At 43.6% G+C, this 7,698-nt stretch overlaps 1 protein-coding gene across 2 annotated transcripts in view; it reads left to right on the forward strand.

Moving 5' to 3' along the window:
• The first annotated feature begins 543 nt into the window (after positions 1-543).
• Positions 544-7,698, forward strand: part of LOC124001765 (estrogen-related receptor gamma-like) — a 323,078-nt gene continuing 315,923 nt past the window's right edge. For both annotated transcript variants that reach the window (XM_046308812.1, XM_046308814.1), the window contains exon 1: positions 544-803. The gene's annotated coding sequence lies outside the window, so the exon portion shown is untranslated. The remainder of the gene's footprint in view (positions 804-7,698) is intronic.

The raw sequence follows: 7,698 nt of genomic DNA on the forward strand, positions 1-7,698 counted from the left end.
CTGGGTTGCTGAGATTTCAACAGTAGTACTCTTTATAGTAGTCTAGCCTATGATAATAGTGTACTCTCCCAGTGTGTGTTGCCAACAGGGAAACACTGCTGATGTGGAAAAGAAGCAGAGCAAGCAGCAGTGGGCAATGCAGGAAACAGGAAACACATCCCCCTCTTTAAATAAACGTTTCTTTGTTTGTTTATCGAAGTCCTTTTCTGAATTCAGCGAGGGGCATTTTTCACGTGAGACAGCTAGACTTAGGGGACCGTGTAGCGCTCAGTAGCCTGAGACTTCCTCTCCAGTCCTGTCCTGTCCCAGACCTCTTTCTCTCCCTCTCTCTTCCCTGAAATGTGATGCTGGTGCTTTTCAGTAAAGCAGGCTGTTTTCTGCTGGCTTGCAATAGGAGCCTGCCGGGAGCCGATTCTGTGTAGAGTGTGTGTGTGTCAGTGTGTGTACCAGTACACAGGCAGGGGAAAGAGCCGTCAGTTTATCCAGCACTCCTTTTTCTCTCTATTTCCCCCTCCCTCCCTCCCTCTCTCCCTCCTTCCCTCCCACAAACCACACTCGCCAAGATAGAGGTCCCGCTTGGCGGTACACAGACAACCACTCAGCCCCTGATCCAGAGACAGCAGACGGAGAGAAGTGAGGGAGAAACGAGAGGACAAGAAATAGAGCGAGCGTCACATTCACGTTTGTTGTGGCTGCAGCGACAGAGAGGAGGACAAGAGAGGGAGAGAGAGAGGGGGGAAGACGACAGGCGAGTGTGTCCTTGAAAACTGCACCACAACTCTTTCAAGAAAGCCAGGAAGACTGTGAGTAACGTGGAACTCATCAGCGCAAGCGCGCGCGCGCGTGTGTGTGTGTGTGTGTGTGTGTGTGTGTGTGTGTGTGTGTGTGTGTGTGTGTGTGTGTGTGTGTGTGTGTGTGTGTGTGTGTGTGTGTGTGTGTGTGTGTGTGTGTGTGTGTGTGTGTGTCCGTACATGCCAGTGTGCGTGCCTGAGTGTGTTTGTGTGTGTGTGCGTGTGTGCTCGCGCACGTGTGTGTCCGTACATGCCTGTGTGCGTGCCCGAGTGTGTTTGTGTGTGTGTGTGAGTGTGTAGTGGTAAACCTGCTGCTCCTCCTCTGACCTGCCAAGCTGGGAGTGCTGTTGGATGGACTACTATTGTTTCACTGCCTAGATGCTCATGACAGGGGATTATGGACAATACAAAACGCTGTATGGTTCAGGAGAAGCTGCCAAACTTGGTGTGTGTGTGCGTGTGTGTGCGTGTGCGTGTGCGTGCGTGTGCATGCGTGCGTGTGTGCGTGTGTGTGTGCATGTGTGTGCGTGCGTGTGTGCGTGTGTGTGTGTGTGTGTGTGTGTGTGTGTGTGTGTGTGTGTGTGTGTGTGTGTGTGTGTGTGTGTGTGTGTGTGTGTGTGTGTGTGTGTGTGTGTGTGTGTGTGTGTGTGTGTGTGTGTGCGTGCGTGCGTGTGTGTGTGTGTGTGTGCGTGTGTGTGTGCGTGCGTGTGTACAGTACAATGTGAGCAGTTTAGTACCATATCTTTTAAGTAGTTTTGAACTATGGTTTGTGATTGAGAGCTTACTAGTAGTTGAACTAGTGTTCATATTTAATCATCTATTGGCACTCTTATTGAAGCAAGTGTGCAATATTCTTACATACAGTATTTCAGTGTATCCCTTATCCGATTACTATGTGCCAAAAAATCCACCATACAATATACAGTATCCAGTATGCATGGTCTTAATTATAGAAAATTAATTTAGATATCAAACCTATAAATACTACATTTCTTCTGTGAACATCAGTGGTCAGCCTCAGAATCTAGCCAATGTTTGTTGTGTATATTTAGAATATCAGCAGATTCTCTGGAGCGATGTGATGTGAGGCCTTTTTCACCAGCCAATTGAGGTCACTCACTCAATAATTTAAAAAGTCAGTGGTCATCGGCCACATCTTTGGCCCATTCACAGTGAGCTGTGCCAGGTCAGATACACAGCGAGAGGGTGGGTGTCTGTAGCTAGCTGGTACACGACAGCAAGGCCACTTCTATTGAGGGGGTAAGCAGGAATGATATCTGGAGAAATTACAGCTCTTGTTTAAGTGAATGAAGGTGTGTTTATTGCATTCTCATTGATACGACAGAATTCAAAATGAATCAGGATAGCTGAACCGCTGTACTTACAACGACAGTACTAAGAATCCAAATGCTTATTCTGAATGGCTGATTGGAGGGCTTGGAGGAAGCAACATGGCGTCCTAGCTCTGAAGTTGGCCAACATCTCTATATTCTATATCACTGTGCCCTCTGCTAACTTCCTCACAATGGGATATTCTGCTATGGATGAATATGTTTGCTTGGATGTATCCTCTGTGTCTATTTCTGCACTGAGACAAAGCTGCCCCTGAATTCTGATCTATGGTCAGTTTTGCGCCTCCCCCTTCTAAAGGTTCAGTTTGTGTTTTGAAGAGGGTAAGCTGATCCTAGATCAGTGCCTAAAGGTACGTTCCAGCTCGAGGCCTGTATGACGTGTGTTCCTATTAATACCCATGCAGAGGGAGAGATGCCACTGGCTGTCCACTGACACACACACATAAACACACAGAGAGAGAGAGAGACTGCTAATCAGAGATCCACAGCCCTTAGGCAGCTGCAGTCCTCTCCCAGTGATGTATGCAGTGACATCACGTCAAGCAGGAAGTGGATTTTAGAAGGAATCATGGCGATCTGAAGCACGCTGAGCGGGACGTTCTTTCTTACTTCCTTCCTTCCTTACGTTGTCTTTATCTATCCTTCAGTCTCTCTCTCCCGCTCCATCTCTTGCTCTTTTGCTGAGTATTAAGTGAAAGTAACTATTTAGGATTTCTCTCCGATTGTTTGAAGTCGTGTGTTTGTCCAGTCTATCTCTCTGTTCTCTCTAAGCCTGTATTTACTTCTAATCCAGGCTTTGCTTCTGGCAACAAAAACCAAGTCAAATCCTGTAGACTTAGACCCAGGCTGATCCAATCATTAGTATTCCACTGCCATAATGTAGCCATCAACTTCAGGTCCCTTCCTCCTCCCCCTCGTAAAAATGTATTCCTGTGCATGGTGGAGTGTGTGTGTGTGTGTGTGTGTGTGTGTGTGTGTGTGTGTGTGTGTGTGTGTGTGTGTGTGTGTGTGTGTGTGTGTGTGTGTGTGTGTGTGTGTGTGTGTGTGTGTGTGTGTGTGTGTGTGTGTGTGTGTGTGTGTGTGTGTGTGTGTGTGTGTGTGTGTAGTACAGCAGGATTTGACTGCGTGGTTGGGAGAAGACCCTGTGCATTAATGTAGCGGGATAGACCCACGTTTGATTTTCTTTCCCATGAAGTCGCCCATCATCTTAATGACATGACCAGAGCCGGTCAGATCTGCATGAATTCATTGGCTTGAATAGAACCATTTAGAAGCTTAATTCCATGGATTAGTGGTGCTCTGGATTAAACCCACGTTCTTCTTCTCCCCTTCCACTCTCCTGTGAGGGACCACTTTTAGTTCTCAGTTCCAAGTACACTTTTAACAAGCCGTTAAGTGTAGGATTATTACCATGGGATACAGTTCCAAGTACACTAACATTAAAATCAAACATATTGTGTGGATTTACACTCTATTACACTATGTTTCGGTATGTTTCGCTGTTTCGCTATACTGTACTGTGCATCCTCTCCTTTCCTCTCTGTAAAGTGTAGTATAGTGAAAGAGTGTAACACCCAGCCTAGATTGTTAGCCGATCGATAGCTATAGATTATCTCATTGGAAGCCATTAGTTATGGGTTTTATAAAGCTAATAATTTATTGTGTGTAATCTAGCAGAAAATGACATTTGGACTTGTGTACAGTGTTTTGGTTAGAAACCTTTTTTTCTCATTCACCAGCTGCCAGTCTTGGGATCCTCCTTTTATTCTCTCACAGGGAGAGAGTTTTTAGAGTAGAATCAAATATAAATACTTTGTTTTCTGCTGCTCTCTGAGTTTGGGGCCTACCGATCTCCACAAGGATGAGAATAAGGCTGGTTGTGGTTTGTCTGTCTCTTAAGTGAGAGCCATAGTGTTTAACCTGTGTGTGTGTGTGTGTGTGTGTGTGTGTGTGTGTGTGTGTGTGTGTGTGTGTGTGTGTGTGTGTGTGTGTGTGTGTGTGTGTGTGTGTGTGTGTGTGTGTGTGTGTGTGTGTGTGTGTGTGTGTGTGTGTGTGTGTGTGTGTGTGTGTGATGGAGAAAGCCCCTAGGTGGTGTGCTGAGTGCCCATGCAGGTTGCTCTGGTAATTGTTGATACCATCATGCCCCTCTGAGTTCTGACAAAAAGCCCTTCAATAAACTTCCTACAATATAATTCTGGGCCAGCCTATACACACACTGCACATTAGGCTTGGGACGCCACGTTGACTAAATCCTTTATTGGTAAAGGTACTGAGTGGCGGTAATACCTTAAGTGTGATGGTATGTATATAAAGAGTGATGGTGTGTATATCAAGACTGATGGTTTATATAAAGACTGATGGTGTAATTAAAGACTGATGGTGTATATATAAAGACTGGTGGTGTTTATATAAATACTGATGGTGTGTATATAAAGACTGATGGTGTGTATATAAATACTGATGGTGTATATAAAGACTGATGGTGTGTATATAAAGACTGATGGTGTGTATATAAAGACTGATGGTGTGTATATAAAGACTGATGGTGTAATTAACGACTGATGGTGTGTATATAAAGACTGATGGTGTGTATATAAAGATTGATGGTGTATATAAAGACTGATGGTGTGTATATAAAGCCTAATGGTGTGTATATAAAGACCGATGGTGTATATAAAGACTGATGGTGTGTATATAAAGACTGATGGTGTGTATATAAAGACTGATGGTGTATATAAAGAATGATTGTGTAATTAAAGACTGATGGTGTGTATATAAAGACTGATGGTGTGTATATAAAGATTGATGGTGTGTATATAAAGACTGATGGTGTGTATATAAAGACTGATGGTGTGTATATAAAGACTGATGGTGTGTATATAAAGACTGATGATGTGTATATAAAGACGGATGGTGTGTATATAAAGACTGATGGTGTGTATATAAAGACTGATGGTGTGTATATAAAGACTCATGGTGTTTATATAAAGACTGATGGTGTTTATATAAAGACTGATGGTGTTTATATAAAGACTGATGGTGTGTATAAAGACTCATGGTGTTTATATAAAGACTGATGGTGTTTATATAAAGACTGATGGTGTGTATATAAAGACTGATGGTGTGTATATAAAGACTGATGGTGTATATAAAGACTGATTGTGTATATAAAGACTCATGGTGTTTATATAAAGACAGATGGTGTTTATATAAAGACTGATGGTGTTTATATAAAGACTGATGGTGTGGATATAATGACTGATGGTGTTTGTTCTTCACTGGTTGCCCTTTTCTTGTGGCAGCAGGTCACACATCTTGCTGCTGTGATGTCACACTGTGTTATTTTACCCAGTAGATATGGAAGTTGATCAAAATTGGAATTGTTTTCGAATTCTTTGCGGGTCTTTGTGGAAATATGTGTCTCTAATATGGTCATACATTTGGCAGGGGTTAGGAAGTGCAGCTCAGTTTCCACCTCATTTTGTGGGCAGTGTGCACATAGCCAATCTTCTCTTGAGAGCCAGATCTATCTATGGCGGCCTTTCTCAATAGCAAGGCTATGCTCCATGTGTCTGCACATTCCAGTTTGCTTTGTTTTTTTGTTAATTCATTCCAATGTGTCAAGTAATTATCTTTTTGTTTTCTCATGATTTGATTTGGTCTAATTGTGTTTCTGTCCTGGGGCTCTGTGGGGTCTGTTTGTGCTCGTGAACAGAGCCCCAGGACCAACGTGTTTAGGGGACTCTTCTCCAGGTTCATTTCTCTGTAGGTGATGACTTTGTTATGAAAAGTTTTGGAAATGCTTCCTTTTAGGTGGTTGTAGAATTTAAAGTCTGTTTTCTGGATTTTGATCATTAGTGGGTATCAGCCTAATTCTGCTCTGCATGTATTATGTTGTACAAAGAATATTTTTGCAAAAGTCTCAATTTGGGGTTTGTCACATTCTGTGAATTCTTGGTTGGTGAGCGGACCCCCAGACCTCAACAACCGTTTAGGGCAATGGGTTCTATAACATATTCAGATCCTAATTGGTATGCCAAATTTGATGTTCCTTTTGATGGCCTAGAAGACATTTCTTGCATTTCTTGTCTCAGATAGTTACATCATTGTGGAAGTTACCTGTGGAACTAATGTTTAGGCCGAGGTAGGTATAGTTTTTTGTGTGCGCTCTCTCCCCCTCTCTCCCCCTTCTCTCTCTCTCTGTCTCTCTCTCTCTCTCTTTCTCTCCCAAATAAAGGGTATCGTGAATGTAGCATATTTGGCTTTAGTTCTCATTGGCGAAATATATAGATGTTTTCACCCCAACAGGTCTCTCCACCAACATATAAAGCTGCCATATGTGACTTGTTGGACGACCAGACCGAAGTCAGATAGAGATATGTGTTATTGTTCTGTCATTCTCATTGAAGGCAAGAAGTGTTAGATCCGTTTATGCATCTTTTACTTTCAGTTTTCTACACCAGCTTAAAACAGCTAAAAATACAATATTTTGGGTTATAGAAAATATATTTCGCAGCGGTTTAGATGGTACAATGATTCCCTAAACTATACTTGCTTGTTTTGTCACTGAAATTAGGTGAACTATTAGTTTTAAAAACCAGGAAATGGCAGTGTGATTTCGGCATAGTGCATTTTTAACATGGCTTCCCCTGATTTGCAGAGCAGCTTTTGTTTTGCTGTGTAAATGAAAATTGCTAATCAATTTTACTCCTTATTTCATGGCATGTAGTTCCCGGCCCTCCCCCGCCAGCTGTCAGAGCAGCCCCACGCTGAAAGCTTCATTAGCCGGGACACGTTTAGCTCTCAGCACTACCCCGGCGCTCCAGAAGAGCACACTATTTATGCAGGTAACAGAGGTCAGAGGTGGAATCACGGACAAATGGACAGGGAAGTTATAAAACTCCTACATATCCAGCTAGTAGCTCTCTCTCTCTCTCTCTCTCTCTCTCTCTCTCTCTCTCTCTCTCTCTCTCTCTCTCTCTCTCTCTCTCTCTCTCTCTCTCTCTCTCTCTCTCTCTCTCTCTCTCTCTCTCTCTCTCTCTCTCTCTCTCTCTGTCTCTGTCTCTGTCTCTGTCTCTGTCTCTCTGTCTCTGTCTCTCTCTCTCTCTGTCTCCCCCTCTCTCTCGCCCTCTCTCTCCCCCTCTCTCTCTACCCTCTCTCTCTCTCTCTCTCTCTCTCTCTCTCTCTCTCTCTCCTCTCTCCCCCTCTCTCTCTCCCCTCTCTCTCTCTACCCCTCTCTCTCTCTCTCTCTCTCTCTCTCTCTCTCTCTCTCTCTCTCTCTCTCTCTCTCTCCCTCTCTCTCTCTCTCCTCTCTCTCTCTCTCTACCTCTCTCTCTCTCTACCTCTCTCTCCCTCTGTCTCTCTCTCTTTCTCTCTCTGAGAGCTAGACAGTGTCATAAGGATAGATTAATTGGTTCTGTTGGAGAGTAGAACACCATGTTCCAACCCTGTTAACAACTATGCTGCCTTCATCCTCTCTCTTTCTCTCTTTCAGTCTCTCTCGCTTTCTCTCTCTTTCTCTCTGTCTTTTTATCTCTCTTTCTGTCTCTCTTTCT

The sequence above is a fragment of the Oncorhynchus gorbuscha genome, linkage group LG17 (assembly GCF_021184085.1).
Source record: "Oncorhynchus gorbuscha isolate QuinsamMale2020 ecotype Even-year linkage group LG17, OgorEven_v1.0, whole genome shotgun sequence".
NCBI lineage: Eukaryota > Metazoa > Chordata > Actinopteri > Salmoniformes > Salmonidae > Oncorhynchus > Oncorhynchus gorbuscha.